Source organism: Rattus rattus, chromosome 8 (genome assembly GCF_011064425.1).
Source record: "Rattus rattus isolate New Zealand chromosome 8, Rrattus_CSIRO_v1, whole genome shotgun sequence".
NCBI classification, from domain to species: domain Eukaryota; kingdom Metazoa; phylum Chordata; class Mammalia; order Rodentia; family Muridae; genus Rattus; species Rattus rattus.
The window spans coordinates 81,507,567-81,518,688 of NC_046161.1; positions in this window are offsets into that span (position 1 = coordinate 81,507,567).

The following is an 11,122-nucleotide window of genomic DNA, read 5'->3' on the forward strand; positions in this document are numbered from 1 at the left end:
TCCTTTTATATCCACACAACCCAGTGCCTTCTAGTGACTTGGTGATAGGACAGCCCAGTCCATTCGAAACCCAGAGGGTGAAAAAAATCACAGATAATTGTGTAGCTTGTAATAAATAAAGAAAAAGCAAACACGTTCCCATGATCATAGTCAACAGAGGGCAGGTGGTAGTGAATTCAAGAGATCCGCTGAGCTTGTGCCAGATGCTCCCACTTGCTACTCCAGGCTTAGCCTGAGCTCTTTTCTCCATCCAGTTCTGTGGCCCTGGTGTTTGGTCTCAGTATCTGGTCTTCCCTAGACAAATGGCTTCCTGTTGGGTTTGGCTAAAGAGGAGCATTTTCCTAGAGGAAGTTGGGAGAGAGATTGGTGTCACACCTTCTTGCTGAGTGCTATCTCACTGCACTGTCCTTAGGTTCCAAGTCCTGCTCTCTCTCCTGCTCAGGAGGAGTGATAGTACTTACCCCAGGAGAGCGTGATGGCCCTGGCTGCTCTGGACCTCACTTTGTAGACCAGGCTAGCCTCCAACTCAGAGATCCACTTGTGCATATATCTGTCTCCCAAGTGCTGGGATTAAAGTCTGTGGACCTTCACTCTACAGAGCTGATAAAAACATTCACAGATATTTCAGTCCTAACGTTTTACCATTTGACTGAGACAGCGGCATGCGCTAGGTCACAGCTAGTCATGACTGGCTATAACTTTATCCAGGACCCTGGAGTTTCAAGCTGCCATGCTTGTCTCGCCATTGTTCACACGTTTGGACCACATTCTGCTACATTTACAGGGTTAGGGTTGATTTATAAGCACGGAATAATATGAAAAATAATTCCAAGATTTTTGCCACCCCCTTCATTGGAACCAAGCCCAGCTAATCTGATCTTTCGAATCATTTCAGGCGAGTGGGAGGGAGGGAGGCATATGTGCAGTTTCTCATTTAGATTCATCAGGCCTTCTTTCTTATCTGTATTTCTTTTACTTTTAAAAATGAAAAACACAACTAGTAAAAGGGGGGGGGCAACAAGGGACATGCAAAGGTCTTTGAGGAAAAAAAACCACATTGAGTCAAAAACTTTTGGAGATCTGGTGAGATGGCTCTGAGGGTGTTTGCTGCCAAGCAGACAACCCGAATTTGATCTCAGGAGCTTAGGAGGTGGAAGGAGAGGACTGACTCCTACCATTGTCCTCTGACTTCCACCTGTGTCCCCTCCCCCACAACACATACCCTTTGTGTGCTAGGTTTTCAAGTCCAAACTGCTCTCACCTGCCTCCCTCCCCGCTGTGAATCTGGCTTCTCCCTAGACGACGTGTAAGAACAATAGCTTCTGATTATAGCCCCTGAGCTACTCTTAGGATAAAATGTAAAGTCACCTGAACACTATTCATCCTGGGACTCTGAACCTTCTGTTGGACTCCTGCTGAGCCCTATGAGCTCTTCCCTAACAGATTCAGGTCTCTACCTGTTTGTGCACCGTGTGCCTTCTGCCCAGAAGAACACTGGGCAGTTACCGTCCACCTGCAGCTCATTCTGTTTCTTTTTGAATTACCTTTCTCATTCACCTGTTTCCACTTTGCCTCCACAAAATCTCAGTGGTTTCTGTGGCTTGTACTGTGGCATCTTGACCATAAGGCATCATGGAGAAGTTCTCTCTGGTGGCTGAGGGTGCTATCAGGACCTCCTGTAGTTGGATGCCCATTTGTCTCCCAAGATTGGGGGACTTATTTTTACTTTTGTATTGAATACATTTTTCTATGCTCCCCATTTAACCTCAGCAGTTTCTACCTTGAATTCTTGGTCTCTTTCTCTCTCTCTCTTTTAAAGCTTCCTTTGTTTTGTTGATTAGAGGTAGCATTTTCTCTAACCTGGATACTTTTGTTTCCATGTGCTCATTTTCTCTGTTGGTGAACTTTTTATTTGATTCATTATTTCAAATCCTTTGACTTTTTTCTTTCTTATTTTAAATACATTTCCTTGCTGGATTTCTCATCCACACCAGCTGATTTTTTTTTTTTTAATTTAAACCCGTATCGCTGATTATGATGTTGGTGTTCTTCCCCAGGTCCTCAAGTGTTTTCCCCTGTCTGCTCCCTGCTTGTTGATTCATCTGAGGTTATTGATCCCTTTTGTGAGTAAACTTCTGTGTTCTTCACCTGGCCTTTGACCTATTTCAGTCCTTCAGTGGTCAGGGAGTTATGAGACATCTCTCTCGCAGGGTTCACAGTGTTTTGCTTGTTTTATTATGCTGTGTCCCTGTGATGCAGGAATTTTCACATCTGTTGGATAACTCTTCTGGTTCTCTTGAGGGATCTTCTTAGTGAACAGCATACACTTTTTTTTTTTACTAGTGTGTGTGTGTATGTACATGCACATGTGTATATAAATCCAAGGCTGACATCAGAAGTCTTCCCTGATTGATCTTATTCGTTGGAGAAGGTTCTCTTAAGTGAGCATGGTTTGCCAATATATCCAGTCTGGCAAATTACTTTCTCTAGGGATCAGTGTCTTTGCCGTCTGAGCACTAGAATTATAAGGGAGCTGCCACACCCACTCAGCATTCACATGGGACTCAGGGTCTGAACTCTGAGCCTCATGCATGTAAGCTCCTTGCCCCTTGAGCCATCTCCCCATCCTGAGCACCTTACTCTTGAAGTATCTTAGTCCCCAGCACCATTTTGGGGTGAGGTTTCTGCTTCCTGTCTCCAGCTGGAGAGCTGTATAGGGCAGTGTAGGGCTTCCTTCACTTCACTATATCACCCTCACTGAGTGTGTGAAAAACTGGGAGAAAAGCCAGGGTGATCTCAGGTGCATGTCCGGAGCTCCACTGGGACAATGAGACCCCAAGGTCCCTCAGCCTTATTCTCTGATGGTGAGGATTTGGGTCATTTCCTTTTTACAGGGCTCAGCTCTGTAGTGAAAATTGGGCCTCTTCTTGGGACCTACACTACCTTCCAAGTCTCCTGACTGACATATGATATGCTCCTACCTTAGCACAAGAACTGGATAATAGGGAAATATGCTAAAGTACACAACCTCTGAAAATAGTAATGAGGGTGCTGTGTAGGCTTGGGGGTTCTCAAACGCTTTGACTCTCCTTCTACTCACTGTCCAAAGGTAAGGGAGAAAATATGGTAAATAGAACAAGGGGGCGTGGACCTGTTTAGAAGCAATTCTTTGGGGTAGCTCTAATCTCCACTTGTCAGGTACCCGCAGTCCAGTTCAGCAGTGTTTGGATACCAAACACTAATCAGCAGCAGTGGCACAGTCCAGCAGAAACAGCCAGGCCTCTGCTGAATAGGAGTTCTCTGCCCTGCCTCTCTCAATGAAATGAAGACTCAAGGCCAACAAAGTGTTGCAAGGCTAGCTATGCAAGTGTGCCTCACTGTCTGTCGAGTCCTACTTATATTCTCTCCAAATATCACATGTCCTCTAATGAGTCTTGCTTCAGCAAAACATCACATGAGTCTGTATCACATGACACCACCAGAAATTTCCACTTCAGTACTGGGGAAAGGACTAAAATATTTGCTTATTTTTTTCATGATGATGATGATGATGATGGTGATGGTGGTGGTGGTGGTGATGGCGGCTCTGTTGTGGTGGTGTGTATGTGCATATGTGCACGCACACATGCACTCATACTTGGGGACACTTGGGTCCTTCGTAAGAGTAGTATGTGCTCTTAACCACTAAGTTATCTCTCTAGCACTAGACCTTTGCTTTTTAGGTATGATTTAAAATAGGTGCTATTAATCAAGCTGAGGCTATACCTTTGAAGTTTTAGTTTTTGGAAAAATCCTTTTTCTTCAAAATGATAAAGTGGTGAATTTCATCAAATGCTTTTTCTGTGTGTTGTTATTGAAATTTTAGTTTTCCTACCTTATTAATATGGAAGATCATAAATATGTCTCTCCATTAATATGTCCGATAAACTTTAAGCGTTTGATACTGAGCCAACATCAAAAACTTGCAAAGAAAAATTCTATGAAACTCCATTTAGTGAATGACTGATGAAGCAGTTAAGTCTCTTATGTGGTAGATTTCACAGTGAGACATTTTACCACTAATCCAATAAACACCTATGGGATTAAACACATGCCATTGAATAAATGCAACATTCCAAGAAACAGAAACAAAAAAAACAAAATACCTGCTCCTGTAGCACCTTGGGAATCTAAGCTTCTTTGTCTGTTGAATCCTTTTTCCAGTCTGGTCATGTGTCTTTTGGAGATGCAACTATGTCAATGAATTTTTGTGTTATTAAAAGTACTTTTCTTTTTTTTGAATCATTGTATAAATTCTTCATTAATAATATTATAATAAAAGATATTGTAGAAGACAGAAATAAAAGAACAGGGCAAAAACTAAACAGGAAAAACCTAAGAAACTCCATTTAGTACTGGTATGTATATATTGCTGAACTCAATGAATTAGTATTTTACTGAGGATTTTAAAAATCTGTACTCATGAACCATATCCTTTATAGCTTTGTTATTTATTTATTTTTATTATTCTTCAACTCCATCCTCCTGAACTTGCTATGCTGGTAATGTTGGTATCAGGAAATGGATTGAGGGGTGTTTCTTAATCTGATTTTTAGAATAGACTGTGTGGAACAAATGTTAATTTTTCTCTAAATGATTAATATGGTACCAGAAGCCCTACTAACTCTTAAAGGAAAAGAGAAAAAGAAAAGAAACGCAAAAACAAAACAAAACAAAACAAACAAAAAACCCCAGAATGATGAGGTCAGCAAGTAGGGAAGCCAAAGTACAAACACTAAGATTTATATTACTTTTTATAACATCCATAAACACACAGAAACCAGCATTGGAAATACACGAACTTTAGGGAAACAGCTCATTTGCTAAAGTGCTTGCTGTGAAAGTGTAAGGTCCTGGCTTTCACTCCCAGCCTCCATATAGAAGCTGGTGTTACAGTGTACAGCTGTAATCTCAGTGCTGGGGAGGTAGAGACAGGCTGACCCCTGGGGCTTGCTTGCCAGCCAGTCTAGCCCTTAGTTTAGTGAAAGACCCTGTCTCAAAGAATAAAGGGGAGAATGATAGAAGAAGACACTCCCATGAACTGCTTGGCTTCCAAACCCAAATGTGTATACTCACCAATTCAATGTTATCTACAGTTGCTCGAAGATGAAATTCTCAGGAATAACTGCAACAAAGTACGTAAAAGACCCAAGCACTCCCAAGTATAGAACCTGACAGAGGAAATAAAACACCTAAATAAATGAAGACTTATTGTGTTCCTGGGTTTAAAATTTCAACGGACTTAGGCTGTCAGGAACTCATACAGTTTTAAATAAATTACCATTAAAGTTGCAGCAACGTTTTTTTTTTTTTTTTGTAACACAGATAAGAGAATTCTAAGATGTGCACTTAGAATAGCTGAAGGAATTAAAATAACCAAGAGGATAAAGGTTATCAGGAAGGTCTCCAGGTGTTACCTAGCTATGTAGTATTGGCAGAGGGATTGACCCAGTGACTGAAGCAAGACCCTGGGAACAGATCCAAACACATGAAGAGCAATTTAATAGGATGGCAGTTCTTTCAATGAACGAGTGGGAGCGCTCAGATCTCCACGAGCCGTTATATAAATCTCTGGTTAAACCTCCCTGTGTGCAAAAATCAACTCAGAATGGATCCGAGATACAAGCGCAACGTGAAAACTAAAAGAGAGAATCAAACCATCGGGACATAGGCTTGGAGAGTAAGTAGTATGGTCAAAGGAAGATGAGATCATCTACTAAAGAAAAATATCAATACATCGGACCCAGTCGAGATTAAAAATGACCTTGTTAAGAGGACAAAAGGATAGCTACATATTGGGAGGGGATGTTTGTAAGCTGTATCTGTTAGATTTGTATCCTGAATGTGATATATGTGTTTATAGAGTTTTCCATGTATACATACATGCCACTCAAGACCTAGCAATCCAATTAGAAACTAGACAAAACAAGGGCATATGGATGGCATAAGAAAAGATTGTTCAAAGTCACTAGCTGTTATGGAAACAGAAGTTGAGGGCACGAGGAGCCATCACTTCATATCTACAAGAAAGAGGGGCAAAGAGAGACAGTGTCGATTCTGGCGAGGAAGCAGGGGAGGGAAGCCCTTACCCATTGCTGTAGGCATGTAAAACTACAGTGGGAGAGTTTGTCTGCTTCTTCCACAGCTGAGTATGTGTTTACTCTGAGCCCCCCTAAATCATACTTCTGGGCACTTACCCAGAGAAACAAAAATTTATGTCCGTACAGACTTGTATAGAAATGCCAACAACCGCTTTAGCACAGTAGTCAAAAGTTGTAAAGAATTTGAAGTATCTTTCAGTAGGTGAATGGCCAGATTTCCGCACACAGAAAAACCGCAGCCGACCCCGTGAAGCCTCAGAGATGCTACGTTGTGTGATAGAAACCAGTCTCCAAAGGCTAACTATGGCATAATTCCATCGACAGAACTCTGTTTCCTGTTAGTTTAAGCATCCTCCAGCCCTTTGCAGAGTTCCTGTGTGTCAGGGGCAAGCTAGCTCAATGCCCAGTGCCTTCGTTTTAGCCAGTAAGAGCCTGGTGCCGGGTGTGGTGGCGTGTAGCCTGTATGTACCCATATATACACCTGTAGTCTGTATTCCTGGTACTTAAAAAAAAAAAAAACAGGTTCTTGCTCTCCCACATGGATGCAGTACCCTCCTGGGTCTTCTCAGGGAGGAAAGGTAAGAATCCTTTTGCTTTCTTCAGTAGTTCAGAGGCCTGAGGTATAATAAAGCCACATCCAAATTCACCCCTGCAGTGTCTTCACTGCACTCTCATTCGGGGGATGGGCAGACAGACTCATGGTATTCGTCGTACCTGGTGAACCAGGCTATATGAGCAGTGCTCCTGCACATAAACAAGGAATGCACCCCCCAGGAGCCACCCAGACCTGTGCACAGGCCCCACTGGCAGCCTCACTGCAGTGCTTCCCTGACCTCTTGGCTGCCGCAGCTCTTTACATAACAGAGCTCTAGATGCTCTGTAGGGCAGCTGGCTCTGAGGGATTTCTCATTTTCGGATATTTATGTCTTAAACCGAAAACCAAATACTGCTGGTTTTTGTCTCCCGTCTCTTCCCAGCATCATTAGTAGCTTTCAGGAGCCGTGCTCTGTAAGTGAATCTGCCAGCTTGTCACTGGTGAGTTTTAAGTTCCCCATGACACTTGAAGATATGCCCAGAATAGCTCCAGCCAGCCACCCAAGCAGAGCTGGGGAGACAGTGGCTCAGAAGCCTGTGTTTATGGAGAGCGGTGGGGAGCTCATCCAGAAACCCCATAATAGTATGCATCACGAACCCAGGAGCTGAGCACATGGGGTTGCTCCCAGCTGCTTGCTCAGAGCCCCTGTCTGGGGGAGGGCAAGCAGGCTGGTGTTCCACTACGCAGGCTATACCAAGGGGCTGGATTCACCACGGTGTGCACTCAGCTCTATCATGGGACATTCAAACACTGCCAAGGTCAAGGCAAGTAGGTAGAGCCCAGGTAAGAGTGGTGTTAAGTGAAGTAGCAAATTTACAGAGGAAATCATTACACATTTTTACTCAATCGGTAACCCATAGGCCTTTGTGCTATCCGCTCTTTGCAAGGGATGGGACAGAGAGAAAGGTTGAGGGAGCAGGAATTGCTTTCAATGAGTTCTACATCTTATAGAAGCAGCAGACCCTTAAGCAATTAGAGTGTTACAATGCAGGGCTGTTATGAACAGTTACTCAGACAGTTCACTGCATGAATGCTGACCTTAAGAGGCAAGTGAGTCTGAAATCGATCGCATTGTTACCGGTAAGGTGCTGGGTCCTTGTCAGGAAGGGGCAACTTTTCTAGTGGAGAGAACTCATGTGGACACAAGCACCAAGTGAACAAATTTTCTAGTATTATCTTCTGCAGATTCTTCCAAACCCTTACCACAGGTGGCTAACCTGATGCAAACCCCTCCCTGAAAGCTTGGTGCTTTCATTCCTGAAATAGACGTATTTGCTTTGTGACTAGGGAGCTGACTTATTCAGTAAAGTGTTTGCCCTGCAAGCATGAGGAGCAGAGTTTAGTACCTAGGACCCAGGTGCGAGAGTCAGACCCGGGAGACAGAGTCAGGAGGATTCTGGGGGCTTAACTAGCCAGAGGTGTGGTCTACTCAATGAACTTCAGGCCAATGGAAACAACAATAAAAGAAAACACCAATGTGGGTAGTCTGAGAGGACACACAGCTAGGATCATCTCTGGTCTCCACACACATGCACAAATCCATATGTGCACTGGGCACAAATATGACTACCCATATAAACACTTATATAAGTGCATGCAAGTAGAGACTTTAATGAGCAATAACAGCTGGATGTGGAGGTACAGCCTATGTATAATCTCAGCACACTGGAGGTTGAGGCAGGAGGATTGCCAATTGGAAGTGAGTCTGGGCTCAATAGTAAAGATAACATCTCGAAAAATAAAAATGAAGTAAAATAGAAACTTCTAGAATGCTGAGCAAAAGAGGCTGGGTGCAGTGCCACACACAGAGAGACTCTTCCCAGCATGGTGAAGGGGACATGCTACCTCTTCCTCAGGGGGTTAAAATGCCACCTTCTGCTACACATCTGGACGAAGGCCCCTGACATTCGGCTTCTGAGACTTCTTGCTTTACTAGAAAGAATCCGCAGGGCACTCATCACCAAGCTGTCTAACCAAGACAGTGACGAGCCCGATCCAGGCAGCTGGAGCAGGAACGCTATTTCAGTTGCTGACACTGTCAAACAGATGCTTGCAACATGCTGTCAAATTGGACAAAAAGGACAGTACCCTGAGCTTAGGCAGGACTCTCTCTCTCTCTCTCTCTCTCTCTCTCTCTCTCTCTCTCTCTCTCTCTCTCTCACACACACACACACACACACACACACACACACACACACACACACACACACAAATTAATTTAAAAAACCCACAGGCTGGATCTGCATACCATGGAGACTGTAGCTCAGGGAGTCTCAGAGAGAGTGGTGATGACAAGCAAGGAATCTGAGCTGTCAGGGTGACATGGATGGGTAGAAGGAAGAAGCCAGGGTTGCATGCACTGTAGTCTTTAGGGAGCATCCCAGTGGGTTTTCCTAAGACCTGGGGAAGTACTGCTGCCACTCCAGGGCGGGGAGAAGCCCAGTCTCAGACAAGGCAGCAGTAAGTTATCAGGTGGTGCAGTGAGGAAGGCTCATGCCAGGCCCAGAGCCCAAGCTTGACCTCATAAGCCAGGCCACTACTCTAGAGGCTGTGCCAGTTATGCACACTGTGTAGCGCACTTGTTTCCCATCCTCTTTGGTTTCATTTATTATAATTTTCATTTGTGGTGTGGAGATCCAAATACCACTGGAGACTCTGTCCATCCTGGATGAGTTGAGCCCCCTCGCTGACCTTTGCAGAAAGTCATTTCCTTGCATTTCTCCCGTGAAGACTGAATGTGGGAAGAAGCTCCTACTATATTAGTCAGCCTGAATCAAAGTATAAGTAATTCTACTCAGAGTTCTCTGTTCCTATTAGCACTTCTGCATGCCTGGGTTGGGGGCTATTGGCTCAAGAATGCAGGAAAATAGCAGGCTCAACCTCAGATTGTATTGCATTGTCTTAATGAGGAGAACTTAGGGGGTTCTCGGCCTGAGGTGATGGGACGCGTAGGATCCCCGAGGTCAGAGATTGGGCACTGGCTTGGAATGATGGTTTCGTGTCTCCATTCGTCCTTGAGGCATGGAGGCTGATAGAAACTCCACCATCACAGACCTGAATTGGCCTGGAAGCTGCACCCTAACTTTGCTGAATCTCCTGAGGGCTGCATATGTAGTCTGGTACGGCTTGGAATGTGGGAAGCAGGCTCCTCAGACAGCAAGGAGTAGTTTAGAGCAATGGGTTGCTTTAACCCCACTCCCTCCCTGCCACAGGACCTTTGCCGAGAGCTTTTGCTTGACTCACGTCATAGCTTCCTTTGTCTTTCCCCACAGGACTAAATAACCACTTTGTATCCTGTAGGTCTGGGTATATGTGAGACCTTCTTGGTCCACTCTTTCAGCAGAACTATCTGCCTGCTTCTCTTATTTTCCCCCCTACTTGTTATTTTTGTTACACATATTAGAATTGAAATGATTTTATTGCGTTCTTATATTATTCAGGGTTTTCTGAGGGTACAGAACTGATAGAACGTATACATGTATAGGTTTCATTAGATTGGCTTCTAGGATGCTGTCTGAATAGCTCAATGGCTGCCTCACACTAGAGAGCCCGCAAACCATAGTTGCTCAGTCTACAAGGCTGGATGTCTCATCAGCCAACCAGCCTGGAGGATAAGATCAGCTGGTCATATGTGCCCACGTGTGTGCAGAGGCGGGAGGAAGGCATATGAAGTCCTGCCTCTCCCCTTTCCCTTCCCTCCCCACTCTCTCTCTCTGTCTCTTTTGTCCCTGTCTCTGTCTCTGTCTGTCTCTGTCTCTGTCTCTCTCTGTCTGTCTCTGTCTCTTTCTCTCTTCTTTTTTTTTTTTTGGTTCTTTTTTTGGAGCTGGGGACCAACCCAGGGCCTTGCCTTCCCTAGGTAAGGCTCTACCACTGAGCTAAGTCCCCAACCCCTCTCTCTCTATCCCCTGCAGTCAAGCTCCATTGACATCATTGCCGAGGCTGAGAAAGGTAATAAAGGGCTAAGACAGTGACAGTGACAGTGACACACACACACACACACACACACACACACACACACACACAGAGAGAGAGAGAGAGAGAGAGAGAGAGAGAGAGAGAGAGAGAGAGAGAGAACATCCATCAGGTGACTGGTATATACCAGCTAGCAAGTCAGACACCTGGAGTACACTGATGAACATGACTTTCCTGAGATCTAGAGAACCATGAGGGACCCTCTCCCTCCAGGATTCAGGAGGGTCAGCCCTGGGAGAAGGGGAAGGAGGGAGCCCGTTTGCAGGGGGTGAGGACTGAGTGGCCTGCTGTTGCAGGCTGGGAAGGGAAGCGGTGAGGTGGGTGGTTCAGGCAGGTGAGGCTGAGAGAAGAGAAGTAGAGAGGAGGTCCATGCAGATAGTGGCAGAGGAAATGGTTACAGAGGCCCAAGAGAAAG